Source organism: Homarus americanus, unplaced genomic scaffold (genome assembly GCF_018991925.1).
Source record: "Homarus americanus isolate GMGI-L3 unplaced genomic scaffold, GMGI_Hamer_2.0 scaffold30535, whole genome shotgun sequence".
Taxonomy (NCBI): Eukaryota; Metazoa; Arthropoda; class Malacostraca; order Decapoda; family Nephropidae; genus Homarus; species Homarus americanus.
The window spans coordinates 3,781,514-3,796,286 of record NW_024732440.1 but is presented as its reverse complement, the minus strand read 5'-3'; positions in this window follow the sequence as shown (position 1 = coordinate 3,796,286).

The following is a 14,773-nucleotide window of genomic DNA, read 5'->3' as shown; positions in this document are numbered from 1 at the left end:
TTTGAAAGCATATATTTGCATGGTGATTATGTGGCCTGAAGCCTCTATTCCCTCAACACATCTTAAAAGTGAGGTAGGGAGGGAAGGAGGGAGGGAGAATAAAAATGAAGGGATGAAAGGGTAGGGAGAGCATGAGGGAAGAAAGGATAAGGGATGGGGTTAGGGAAGGGGTGTGGAGAGAAAAGAAGGGAAAGGGAAAGGGGTGGGGTTAGGGAAGGGGTTTGGAGAGAAAAGAAGGGAAATGGGAAGGGAAGGAAGGGATGAGTGAAGAAAAGAAGATGGGGAATCAAGGGTACAGAAAGAGAAAAGAGAAGAGGAGAGAGAAAGAGAGAGAACTAGCTATGCACTCCGTTACATAAACAAACCGGCACAGTTATAATACACTACCAGCGGCCAAAGTATGTTTAGAATATAATCCTCGAGGTATATACTGACAACATAAATGCTTATATTATACCTCAATATATGCAGCTTGAAAACATATTGACTCTTATGGCTAATCTTCACTATATTGTATACTCATTCTCTCATATTCCGTTATACATTATATAGACAGGCGTATATGTATATTCCCTCATATATACGGTAATACTATTCCTTATACTTGTTTTCGTTAATTCATATATAATCTCTTGGGTCAGTATTGGTAGCCAGTGTTTGAGAAGGTAAATGTTGCGAATGGAGAAGAGAAAGATTGTGAGGGAGATGGAAAAGAGTGAGAGGAAGAGAGGAATAAGTGGAAGGGAGAGGGGAAAGAGTGGGGGGAATGGTGAGAGGAATATGTGGAAGGAGAAAGAGTGGGGGAGAGGGGGGAATGAGTGAGGAGGAATATGTGGAAGGAGGGAAAGAAGAGTGGGGGGGAATGAGTGAGAGGAATATGTGGAAGGGAGAGGAAAAGAGTGGGGGAGAGGGGAATGGTGAGAGGAATATGTGGAAGGGAGAGGGGAAAGAGTGGGGGGGGGAGAGGGGAATGAGTGAGAGGAAGAGAGGAATGAATGATAGGGAGAGGGACTAAGGTGGGAGGTAGAAGAGAGAGACAGACATGAATACTTTATGAAGGAACTAACTTAATAAAGACCTCGTGCCCGTCAAAATATATTACACTTTCGCCAATTATCATCTTGACGACTCGCGAATATCATTTTGGCGACTCGTAAATATCACTTTGACAATACGTGAGTAACCATTTCGGCAACATTTCTTCCACGTAAGATCTGCCTTAATATTCTCAACTCATATCATAAAACACAGGTTATATTGACACAAGGCTGGCGAACGTTCGTCTGGTGTAGCTTTCAACCCGGAATGAGAGAGGTAACATTAGACACTGTTGAATGCTCATATTGGCGCTGTGTTTATGATACTGGACCTATACTCCTGCAAGCCATTGTTTATGTTTACAAACAAGTGTTCGAAAACGACCAGTTTTGCCGTCCATTGTTTTCTTAAGACTCCAGTAATATGAATCATCCTTAACAAACGAGTAAATAAATTTGTAAAATTTTAATGAAACTGAAAAACAAAAACATCACTTCGGTGGAAATTTAATCATGCATTCACTACCATTACCGACGGCAAACGAAACAGAAGCCGGAGTCAGGCGGCCACATTGAAACACCTGCCAGGGAACGAGGGTGAAGTACCGAACAATTAGTAGAAAATCACATAATTGCTGATAAATACACCTGAGCGGCCGCCGGTGGGAAGGCGCAAATACCTTTACATATTTATCTAGCGACCACAAACTTACCTAAGGTTAATAAGGAAGACCTGGGTTATATATTAGGTTGTGTGGTAGTGGTGTCTGTGTGTGGTTGTTGTGGTAGTGGGTGGTTATGTTGTTACGAGTGGTGGTGGTGGTGGTTGTAAGGTGGTAATAGAGAGAGAGAGAGAGAGAGAGAGAGAGAGAGAGAGAGAGAGTGTGTGCATGTAGAGAATATTGTGTCATTTCTGTGAGACGGAAGGTATATATATATATATATATTTTTTCAAGATACCCTATAAACATCACGCGACTGTACTGAAACTATATAATATGTAGGGGAGAAATTTAACATTATCATAAATCTGTGTTGTATGGATAGAAAACGAACGATTAACATGACGCTTTATCTATATATCTATTCGTATATCTATTTATCCATCCACAGCCTATACTCGTATATCCATCTATCCATCCACAGCCTATACTCGTATATCCATCTTTTTTTTTATCTAACCATCAGCTTTTCTGTCTATCCAGCCACCAATCTTCCCACCCACTTATCCAGCCATCTTTCCATCTACTTCTCCATCCATCATTCCATTTACTTATCCATCCAACTTTCTATCCATTTATCCAACCATCCACCTTCCCATGCATCCATCAATCCCACTAATTATCTATCCAACCACCCAACTATCACCCTACCCCTGTATTCATTCTTTCATCCATCCACCAATCAAAAAATGGTTCTTATATACAAAAAAACAATACATTTTAAGCATATATGATGAAAAATGGTGAACACGAGAGAAATATTGAGTTTTTCACCTTTCAAAGTTAATTAGCAAGATATTTTTACCTGTGATTTAGCTGGATTTTTTCTCAACCATAAAATAATTATTGTTCTGGTATTATATTTTTCTTCTCAGGTGATAAAAATATATATGTACTAGAGAACAATTCAGATTATTGGAAGTTTATAAAAGAAACGCAAAATATTTCTGAATTTTGAGGATATTGGGAATTTTTATAAACTTTCCTCTCTTTTTTTTTATTATTGTTTATTCGTAATTTCCGAAAACTTGATAAAACTGATTGTTAACTTCCTAAAAACTGGTTATATAGGGAAGCCGTGGGATGAGGTCAGTTGTTGAGGGAGGAGCAGTGATTAACCTCAGCGGTTTGAAATATTGTTATCTTAATCCCTCAGTCATGCCACAATACGAACAAATCTTTCATTCGTTTATTTAAATCAAAACCAATTTTTCCTTGGTTTAATAATACATTACCATCAATTCCTACTAAAATATTAACAGGATTTATATAATATAAATACCTATATTAAAAGTGGATTATACCATCAACTGTCTCTACACACATTATAGTAGTCAGGAGTTATTTGATATAATTATTTTCTCACTACTTGATATAATTTTTAGATTATATGTCTTTATATATTTACTTTATATAATTGATATTTGTTTATTTACTGCCTCGATAAAGGTATTAAAGTCATCAATTTGTTAAGCCAATTATGTAACTTTTCTTTACTCTTTTATCTCTCTTTTCATTTTCCTCGATTATTCTTATTTCTTTTCTCTTGTTTTCTCTCTTTCCAACCCCCATCCCCTCTACTTCATTTTCTTTTCCTCTCTTTCTACCCTTCTCGCTCATTTTCTTTCCCTCTGTCCATCCTTCTCTCCCTTCCTTTCTTCACACCTCCCTCCTTGTCCTTCCATCCTTCCCTCACTTCTACCTTCCCTCTTATCTTTCCTCCTCTCCCAACTCTCCTCCCTCCCTTCCCCCTACTTTATCTCCCATCTTTTCCAACTTTCCTTCCTTCCCTTTCCTTCCACCCTGTCCTCCCCCTCTTCCTTTTCAAACCAATTCCACCCTCCTTATCTTCCCTTCCTCCCACCTCTCCCCACCTCCCACCAACCATCCCTCCTCCCTCTCACCTCTCCTCTCCTCCCCCCCTCTCCTTTCCCTCTTCATTCTCATAATCCACAGTAGTATGACGATAAGACAAGACAGCTGTATAATTTAAGATCTCTCTCTCTCTCTCCGTCTCATCAGACTTGCAGATGATCCAACCCGACACACTTCCGAATTTCCATCTGACAAACGAGAAGAAAAAAACACACCTTAATTTTCTTTAATTTTCAGACGAACACTTTTTAGTTATGTGAGAATATGTGATAATGCTGCAATAGATGTGTACATAAGTGTGTGTGTGTGTGTGTGTGCGTGTGTGTGTGTGTGTGTGTGTGTGTGTGTGTGTGTTTATCTCTCATACAATCATCCATTAGTTTCTTATTCCTTTGTTTCTTCTTTTTAGGTCTTACTGATCTGTCTCTCTCCCTACTTTAATTTGCACAGTTTTATCAAGAATTTTTTTTTTCACATTTCTTTTAATTCTTCTCTCATTCCTCATCCCTCTTCTACAGTTTCTCTCTTGGCCATCTTCAACTCTACCACTTTCGGTTTCTCTTTCTTAACACCTTTCTCTATCTCTATTTCTCCCTTCTTTTCCTCTATTACCTTTACCCTTCTCTACTTTCTCCCCTCTTCATCACCCCCTGTCTTTCGCATGCTTTTCCCTCACATTTGCATTTCCTTGTATTCATTTTCTCCTCTTTTGGGGACTCTTAGCCTAGCCACCTTCTCCCCTCACTCTCCCACCCCTATCTCACCCCTCATTCTCTCCTCTCTCCCCTTGGCTTCCCTCGGTCACTGAGGGGAACGTCACGTCTTGTTCTTCTGCCCCTAAGGAGAAAGACCACACACACACACACACACACACACACACACACACACACACACACACACTATATATAAATACATACACCCACGCAGCTACCCACTTTCTCTCCCCCCCAAAAAAAATACAATAACAAACAAAAAAGTACAAAGTATTTTCATCAGATAGACAATAATGGCCGCCTCCCAACACCCACCCACTGAGCACGATACTCAAACTTTTTCATGAATTTGTTATACTGTTTTTATAATGACATTAGGATCTCTGACTAAATTTAAATTCTAGTATTCACAATGAAGCGCCTGAGTTGCCGCCTCACTCTCATTTGTGTCACATTATATCCCCAAAATATATTAAATTTCTATAAACATTATTTATAGCTTCATTATCAAGTTTAACACACCATGTAGGGGTCATTTAAATAGTTCAATTACCATTAACATTTATCAAGTCGTAAACTCACCATCATATTAATACCATTACTTGTGGATAAATGAGTAACGGAATGTCATATATTTTAGAGTATAAAATTACCAAAAAAACATTATTATTTAGATACTCAGGTGACCGAATCATACGAGAGTCAATAATTTATAGAATTAAATTATAGAACGATTTTGTTATTTCTGAGCATAGATAAAAAGCCGTATGTATTTATTGTATATACTACTACTACTACTACTAATAATAATAATAATAATTAACGGTGTGTGTGTGTGTGTGTGTCCTGCCAGATAGCTCACCAACACGTTGTCTGTCTGAAACTTCGTGCAAATATATCAACATTTTCCCCCCAGCAAGTCCCCCAAGCTCTAAATTGTTACAGTAGAGGAGGAAGTCAAACTGAATGTCTTCATTCAGAAATTTACTCTCTCTCTCTCTCTCTCTCTCTCTCTCTCGTTATTACTGTCTAACATATAACGGAGTTCACTTTATGCCAAACGTTGAAGGAGAGACAGAGAGACAGAGAGAGAAAGGGAGAAAGAAAAAAAAAGAAAAAAAGAGAGAGAAACGGAAAAAAAGCGGGGTGGGGTGAGAGACAAAAAGAAAGAGAACAGAGACAAATGTGATGAAAAGAGATATAAAAATGAAAGAAAGACTAAAAATTACAGTATTTCCCCACTTCTTTTGGACCACTACAGAATTAACAAGCTTCACTTATTTCCAAAACCTTTTCAGTTTATTGTTAACTTTCATGTCGTCCAGAATGTTTACTGAGTGTTCACAGTTACACGATGTTAACAGCTGGTCATTCTGGGCTGTTTTGTCAGGCGGTGTTATATTTTTATATTATTTCAACTTGCTAATAAGATATAAAGAGAGAAAGAGAGAGAGAGAGAGAGAGAGAGAGAGAGAGAGAGAGATTTTTCCTGGCTTAGACACTAACTTGTCATTCAACACAGCTCTCGGTTCGGGATTATTCTATCTCTGCTAACGAGTCTATCACACCTGAGTGAAAGTTGCTGGGGAATTAACACCCAGATGCTGCAAGAGTTCTATTCTCTCTCTCTCTCAATCTCTCTCATTATATACACCTGTTACCCTCGCTTGATTTTCCTCACTTTCTTAGTCTCTTTCAAGCTCTTCTTTAGTGAAGAGTCCCAAACAACACAACACAACAGAACATAACATAACATAACAACAGAACACAACACAACACAACACAACACAACACAACACAACACAACATAATCTGACATAACATAACATAATCTAACATAACATAATATAACACAACACAAGATAAGATAATCTAACATAACATAACCTACCCAGTAGAACCTGCCATAAAATTATGTTAAACCAGTAAAACCTACCTGAACCCCTTCATAAACCAGTAAAACTTATCTGAACCCCTTCATAAACCAGTAAAACCTATCTGAACCCCTTCATAAACCAGTAAAACCTATCTGAATCCCTTCATAAACCAGTAAAATCTATCTGAACCCCTCATTAAACCAGTAAAACCTATCTGAACCCCTTCATAAACCAGTAAAACCTATCTGAATCCCTTCATAAACCAGTAAAATCTATCTGAACCCCTTCATAAACCAGTAAAACTTATCTGAACCCCTTCATAAACCAGTAAAACCTATCTGAACCCCTTCATAAACTAGTGAAACCTATCTGAACCCCTTATTAAACCAGTAAAACCTATCTGAACCCCTTCATAAACCAGTAAAACCTATCTGAACCCCTTCACAAACCAGTAAAACCTATCTGAACCCCTTCATAAACCAATACCTCGTCTTATTATGGGAAAAAAGGCTTCAGATCCCCTATTAAAGTTTCTCTCCACAAATATAACCACCTGCTTAGTTAGCCATGAAATCCTGTGGGTATTAATTTTACCTTAGGGCTTCTGCAATTAAAGAGTCAATGTGTGGAGGACGTAAAGGAAGAGGAGGTCGAGGAAGAGGAAGACGAAGAGGAGGAAGAGCAGCAGCACCACCACCACCACCACCACCACCACCACCACCACCACCTCCCCCATCAACCACCACTAGGCAGCAGCACCACCTCCCCTATCAACTACCTCCACCACCACTAGCAGCAACAGCACCACTAGCAGCATCACCACCACCACCACCTCCCCCTCCCCATCAACCACAACTAGGCAGCAGCAGCACCACCTCCCCGTCAACTACCTCCACCACCACTAGCAGCATCACCACTGCCTCCCCCATCAACCACCACCAGCAGCAGCAGCGCCACCTCTCAAAGCCAACATCATAATTACGACGCCCTCTCCTCTCCTCTCCTCTCCTCTCCTCTCTTAAAGTTCTCTTAATTTACCCTGGTGTAATGGCTGGCTCAAGAGGGGAGTCATTTCTTTATATATACCAGATGGAGGCCTCGTGTAGTCCTCGGCCCTCACCTCCCCACCACCCGGCCATTTGAAGTTCTTCTGGCACTGTAAGAGCCAGGTTATATAGATGGCTACCCTCATGTGTTACAGTCAAAGTGTGTAATCAGCCATTTCGTGTAATGACTAGTCAACTTGTGAAATGTAAACAATTTTAATCTAATTGAATCTAGCAAAACCAATTGTATACTATCTTTATCAAGCCTAGCCTCCCATAACTAAACTGAACATTAGATGATCTCCCACCAATCACATTTCAGGACGTAATCATTCTGTCAAATTCTAAAATAGATATGCTGGGCCTCACCATTTCCTCTAATATGTCTGGTCAGCCACACATCCTCAACATTACTAAAGCTGCCTCCCGAAAGCTGGGAATGCTGTACAGATGCTGTAGCTACTTCACTCCTGAGCAGTTGCTTCAGGTTTATAAGGGATTCATTCGACCTAACTTGGAGTACTGCTCTCATATCTGGGGTGGCTCTTCTTCTGTCCAACTGTTAGATAGGGTGGAAACAAAGGCATTTCGTCTTATTAACTCTCCTCCCTTAGTTGACAATAATCTCGTAACACTCGTCATGCCCGCGGTGCCCACCGTTTGTGTGTGGATGTCGGTCACACTAGAATAACCCGTTATAGTATACCCTTCTTTCCTCACACAACCAAACTGTGGAATGCTCTCTCTCTCTCTCAAAGATAATTGGTAAAGTGCGTCAAGGGCGAAAGAAGAGAAAGGGAGAGAGAAAGAGAGAGAGAGAGAGACTGAAAAGTCAATAGAAACTGATTACCAGAAGTCAAGATATACTTTGCTTTCACTCGTCCCCCGCAGAGGCTGAAACAAAAGTTGAGGTCATGGTGAAGAAATAACTTTTTTCATGTAAAAGTTCTTGTTTTGATAAACTTTTGTTGAGTGCAAGTTTCAAGATTGTCTCTTTGGGACATCTGGAGCTGTGAGAAGTAATGACCATTTGCAACCTTTATATATATATATATATATATATATATATATATATATATATATATATATATATATATATATATATATATATATATATATACTCGTGTATGTATATATATATATAAAACAGACGCGTACATGCACACCTGTGAAGCTCATTGCAATCACAGGACTTCAGGTGAGTCTGTCTATAATATGAAATACAGGTAGTGACTCAATCTCAGATGAAACTGACGAAAAATTCGTCCCTGGTGCGCTAAGCTAAAATTGAGAAAAATATTCCCACACACGATTAAATCATCTATTAGTCAGGTCAGGAGACTGCTTTCAGGCTCATTAAACAGAGACAAAAACCATAACAACTTTCCATTATTAATCTGGATATTATATCGTCGTAGCCCGACTGAATATTGTATAGAATGTTTCACCAACCCATCTTGCACCGTGGAGAAAAAAATAATAATTCTGAAGACCTTTCACATAAAAACAGGCAATTTCTCCAAGTAGGCTGGCCCATACACCTCTTGTTTTCAATTCCTTCCCCAGACAAGGTAGTCTTTTAGGGGCACTATTACACCGTCATTCTTACAGCCAAAGGGTAATTATTCCTCTCTCTAGATATTTTTTTTTCCGAGGAGAATTATTTAAAAAAAAATATTGAAGAGAACTTTTACCTCTGGGTTTTTAGAACCTTTATTATTTCAAGTCAAGAGGAGAAGTTGATGGGTTGAGGGAAAGTTGTTTAATTGTTTTTAATTTATCGTGAATTTCTGCCTCTGTCTGTTCTGTCCCTGTGGATATTTAATTGCGAGTCTGTCTTTTAGTGCGATTATTAATATGATAGTCTGTGTGTGCGTGCGTGTGTCATTAAGCTCGACGTAAAATCTAAACCTACAAAGAGAGCATTGAGAGAGAGAGAGATTACGCCTTCATAACAGATGTAAAAACAGAGACAGATACATATTCTCCTCCTACATTAATTAGTTGTACTTACATTATTCAGGTAACTCTCAGAGAGGAGCTGAGATTACAACCACCACGTCAATGTTTAAAAGGCTCAAGAAGAAGAAGAAGAAGAAGAAGAAGAAGAAGAAGAAGAAGAAGAAGAAGAAGAAGAAGAAGAAGAAGAAGAAGAAGAAGAAGAAGAAGAAGAAGAAGAAGAAGAAGAAGAAGAAGAAGAAGAAGAAGAAGAAGAAGAATAAGAAGAAGAAGAAGAAGAAGAAGAAATAAAGAAGAAATAGTAAGAAGAATAAATAAATAAATAAATAGAAGAAGAAGAAGAATAAATAAATAAAATAATAAATAAAAAATAAAAAATAAATAAATAATAAAAAAAATAAAATAATAAAAGAATAAATAAATAAAGAAGTTGAATAAATAAATAGTTGAAGAAGAAGAAGAAGAAGAAGAAGAAGAAGAAGAAGAAGAAGAAGAAGAAGAAAGAAGAAGAAGAAGAAGAAGAAGTAAGTTGAAGAAGAAGAAGAAGTGTAGAAGAAGAAGAAGAAGAAGAAGAAGAAGAAGAAGAAGAAGAAGAAGTTGAAGAAGAAGAAGAAGGAAGAAGAAGAATATAAAGTTGAAGGAAGAAGAAGAAGAAGAAGAAGAAAGAAGAAGAAGAAGAAGAATAGTGAAGAAGAAGAAGAAGAAGAAGAAGAAGAAGAAGAAGAAAAGGAAGAAGAAGGAAGAAGAAGAAGAAATAGGAAGAAGAAGAATAAATAGTTGAAGAAAGAAGAAGAAGAAGAAGAAGAAGGAAGTAGGTGAAGAAGTAAAGAAGAAGAAGAAGTAAAGAAGAGAAGAAGAAGAAGGAAGAAGAAGAAGAAGAAGAAGAAGAAGAAGAAGAAGAAGAAGAAGAAGAAGAAGAAGAAGAAGAAGAAGAAGAAGAAGAAGAAGAAGAAGAAGAAGAAGAAGAAGAAGAAGAAGAAGAAGAAGAAGAAGAAGAAGAAGAAGAAGAAGAAGAAGAAGAAGAAGAAGAAGAAGAAGAAGAAGAAGAAGAAGAAGAAGAAGAAGAAGAAGAAGAAGAAGAAGAAGAAGAAGAAGTAAAGAAGAAGAAGAAGAAGAAGAAGAAGAAGAAGTTAATAAATAAAAGAATAAAATAAATAAATAAATAAATAAAAAGTTAAAGAAATAATAAATAAATAAATAAAAAATAAATAAATAAATAAATAAATAAATAAATAAATAAATAGTAATGAAAGAAGAAATAATAAATAAATAAGATAATGAAATAAAGAATAAAATAAATAAATAATAAATAAATAAATAATAAATAAATAAAATAAATAAATAAATAAATAACAGTAGTTGAATAAATAAATAAATAATAACAGTTAAAACAGTTTATAAATAGATAATAAATAAAATAAAAAATATGAAATAAATAAATAACAGTTAAATAAATATGTTAATGAAAATAGTTAAATAAATAAATAAATAAATAAAATAAATAAATAGGTTGTAGTAAATAAATAAATAAATAAATAAAGTTAAATAAGATAAATAATTTGAAATAAATAAAATAAGAAAATAGTTGAAAATAATAGTTAAATAAATAGTTGAAATAGATGAATAGTTAAATAAATAGTTAAATAAAATAGATTTAATAATGAATAAATAAATAAATAGTTAGAGATGAATAGCTGAAATATGAATAAAATAGTAGAAGAAGAAGAAGAAGAAGAAGAAGAAGAAGAAGAAGAAGAAGAAGAAGAAGAAGTGAAGAAGAAGAAGAAGAAGAAGAAGAAGAAGAAGAAGAAGAAGAAGAAGAAGAAGAAGAAGAAGAAGAAGAAGAAGAAGAAGAAGAAGAAGAAGAAGAAGAAGAAGAAGAAGAAGAGTGGGTGGTGGGGTTGAGTGACCTAGGAGGGGTGAGGGGGGGTGGTGTGTGATCTAAGAGGGATGAGTCAACTACCTCTGACTTGAGTAAACTCTCTCTCCATACATCACCCAGCCTGAATGTCTCCCTCCCTCCACCCTTCCCGCCATCCATCTCACATTCATTATCAGCCTTCCTCCCACCCTCATCCTTCCTTCTCTCCCTCTCTGCATCCTCCCTCCCCCCCCTTCCTTCCTTCCTTCATCTCTCTTTCCAACCCTGCCTTCCCTTCCCATTTCTTCCTGCCTTCCGAACCTCCCTTCCTCCGTCCCTTCATTTCTCCATCCTCCTTCACTTTGGTCATCGGTATGTGGTGTGTGTGTGTGTGTGTGTGTGTGTGTGTGTGTGTGTGTGTGTGTGTATGTGTGTGTGTGTGTGTGTGTGTGTATGTGTGTGTGTGTGTGTGTGTGTGTGTGTGCACTCGTCAAAGTCAAAGAAGTTTTTGCGTCATCTTCAAGAAAGTTTCCTCTTGTTGTTGACATTATGTAAAGAAGGTAAATAACAGTCTTAGGTACACACACTGAGTCGGAGTATGGCTGTGTCGGGCCAGTCCTTCTAACGTATTCCTGGTGCATAAAATCATGAGAGAGAGAGAGAGAGAGAGAGAGAGAGAGAGAGAGAGAGAGAGAGACCATGTCAAACGGTTTCCTCTCCCTTGCATCACCAAACTATACAGGGACATTTTACCTGGAATTATGCATGGATTTTTATAGGTCAAACAGAGGTCAAAACAATACGCAGCCTTTACCGATACAACACTGGTGGGCTCTGTCAAGTATTGTGCTATGAATAATATACATATGTTTATTTCCTTTCGAATGAACACGGACCACCCCAGATGACCCGAGTCCCTCCCAGATGATCTCTAGGTGACCTTAGATGACCCCCATATGACCTTAGATGATCTCTAGGTTACCTTATATGACCCCCATATGACCTTAGATGATCTCTAGGTTACCTTAGATGACCCCCATATGACCTTAGATGATCTCTAGGTTACCTTATATGACCCCGATGACCTTAGATGACCCCGAAAGACTCCAGGTGAACTTAAATGATCCCGGATCCCCAGATGACTTCAGACCACACCAGTTGACCTGAGAAGATCCCACATTACCCCCAAATGACCCCAAACCAATCCAGATGACCGCAGACCATACACTATTATTACACTAACAACATTAATTTGATCTTTAATTCATATAGGCCATACGATATTATATATGGGATTATAAGGCACCAATATACTCGTATAAAAAAAATCCCGGATGGAAATGAACTATTAATAATATCTGTTTTAACCTTAATAAAAAAGTAACCTAATTACTACCATTTGTGTTGAAAATTTGGAGTTAAAATGTCAATGAATTTCCTCAAATGTTTTTGGAGTCAGATGTATTAAGGAACTTACTATTATTTAGAGGAAAATTGTTGAATAGATTATAATTAATTTTCGTCATAATATTTTGGATTCCTGCGGTGAATATGTGATGTTTTTTTAGACGGAGGCCAAAATATATAGTCATTATAGATGTAAGAGAGAGCAAAACAACAGTGAGGAAGATAGCTCTATCTTCCTCACTGCTGTTTTAACGGAAAAGGAAAAGGGTGACGTAAAAATACAAGCAATTACTTATAGTTTTATAGACGATAGTGAGGTTCATCACGTCTCTATAATGAAGCCAGGTTGTAAACTCCAAAGACTCTCTCTCTCTCTCTCTCTCTCTCTCTCTCTCTCTCTCACACATCAATATCTCCCAGTTTCTCCTCCATATTCTTACACCCTCCTCCTCTCTTTCTCCTTCACCTCACACACCTGTTGTCCTCTCGTGGTACAATTGACCTCTCTTACCTCTGCTTGACCTCTCTGCTATCATCTTCCTCAAGGTTTTGATATCTCAACTCCCTCTACCTCAAGTTATCACATGTATCTCAAACATTTCACCTTAAGCAAAGTAATCCTGTTATCCTCAACTTCTACTTAACTCAATGCACTTACAACCGCTTATTACCCCAATTCTACACTTTACTTACAACACTTATTATGCCTGATCTCAGTTCTACACTTATTGCTATTTTATATATGTAGTTCCATCGTTTAAAGTGGTTTTAAGTGTTATCCTGAACTCATAAGTGTGTGATATTATAATTTCAATTTCCCTACCGCACTTATACTACCTGAACTCACATCTATACAATACTTATTCCACTTATAATACCCTATATATACACTTAACTATATACTTAAAATCATACACATACTCGTATACACTTATCTCTGTTCTTACATCATATAATACACTCGACTAAACACTTACATTACCTCACATATACACTTGACTGTGCTTATAATACCTTATTGATACAGTTAGCTCTACACGTAATCTTTGTTCACTTGGTCTGAAAATGCATAACCTCAAGTCAAAACAGCACTTAATATCATTCTGTATTTGCTGTTCGTGACCAGTCAAGAAAAACAATGTGTTTTTCTTTAATACTAACCATTCCATTTTATGCTAAGACTGTTTTTGCGAATTTAATAACGTAAGTGCCAAGTGACATTTGATTATAAAGTTAATATATTTTTTGTACATGACCCAGTATAATATGTGTAGATATATTATATTTTATTTATTCCAGTATTTATTTATTAATTTCTTACCTATTTTCTATCGTTATTGTTTATTTACTTCGTTATTTACATTTGATTTACATTTCATTAGTTTATTTCGCTGTTGTATGTAAGTCATTGATATTGTGTTATGTCTTGGGGTATATATATTAACTCGATAAGAATTATATCACTGGAATATTCCCTCAAAGATGTATTATTGTCGGGACTATTAAATGAATACTAGGAGAGAGAATACATAAATACATACATACATACATACATACATACATACATACATAACATACAGTAGTCGATGTAAGTAAAATGGCCCCAAAAAATTACTCTAATTCTGATTTCAAAATACGATTGAATCAACTTATGAGTGAATCCCGTTCTTCATGGTTTTTTGTTTTTGTTTTTTAATGGAATATTATGTGTGTGTGTGTGTGTGTGTGTGTGTGTGTCGCTGACGGGTGGTGAATCCCCTTCACCCTGTACACCTCTCTCTATCCTCCTGTACTCCTCTAGCTACTCCTTATTCCCCTTCTTCGATCTCCCTGCCCCTTCCCTTCCCTCTCCTCGATCCCATTTCCCCTATCCTACTCCTTTCCTTTACCTCTGCCCATCCTCGATCCCCGTCCCCCTTCACTCACCCGTTCCTCCGCCCTTATCCCCATTCCCTTCCACGTCTTAAATCCCCTTCCCTCCTCTTCCAACTCCCTTTTACCTCTCCCTGTTCGCATCCCATTTTTCAGCGAGGAGAGATTATTAATGTAATTTTCTCCTGTTTTCTAAGACTTTAACAGCTACAACATCAATATTCAGTGTCAGTAACGGGTAAATAGAGTGTGACAAAAGTACCTTGTTGTGTTTTGTTATTTGGTCGTCACGAAAGGTTGAGTTTAATGAGATTGACTGAATAAAAATGGACATGTCTTGTCTAATATCAAACCTTGTATAAGACACTACGGAAGCAATACATACGAGGCGACACTCTGATGCA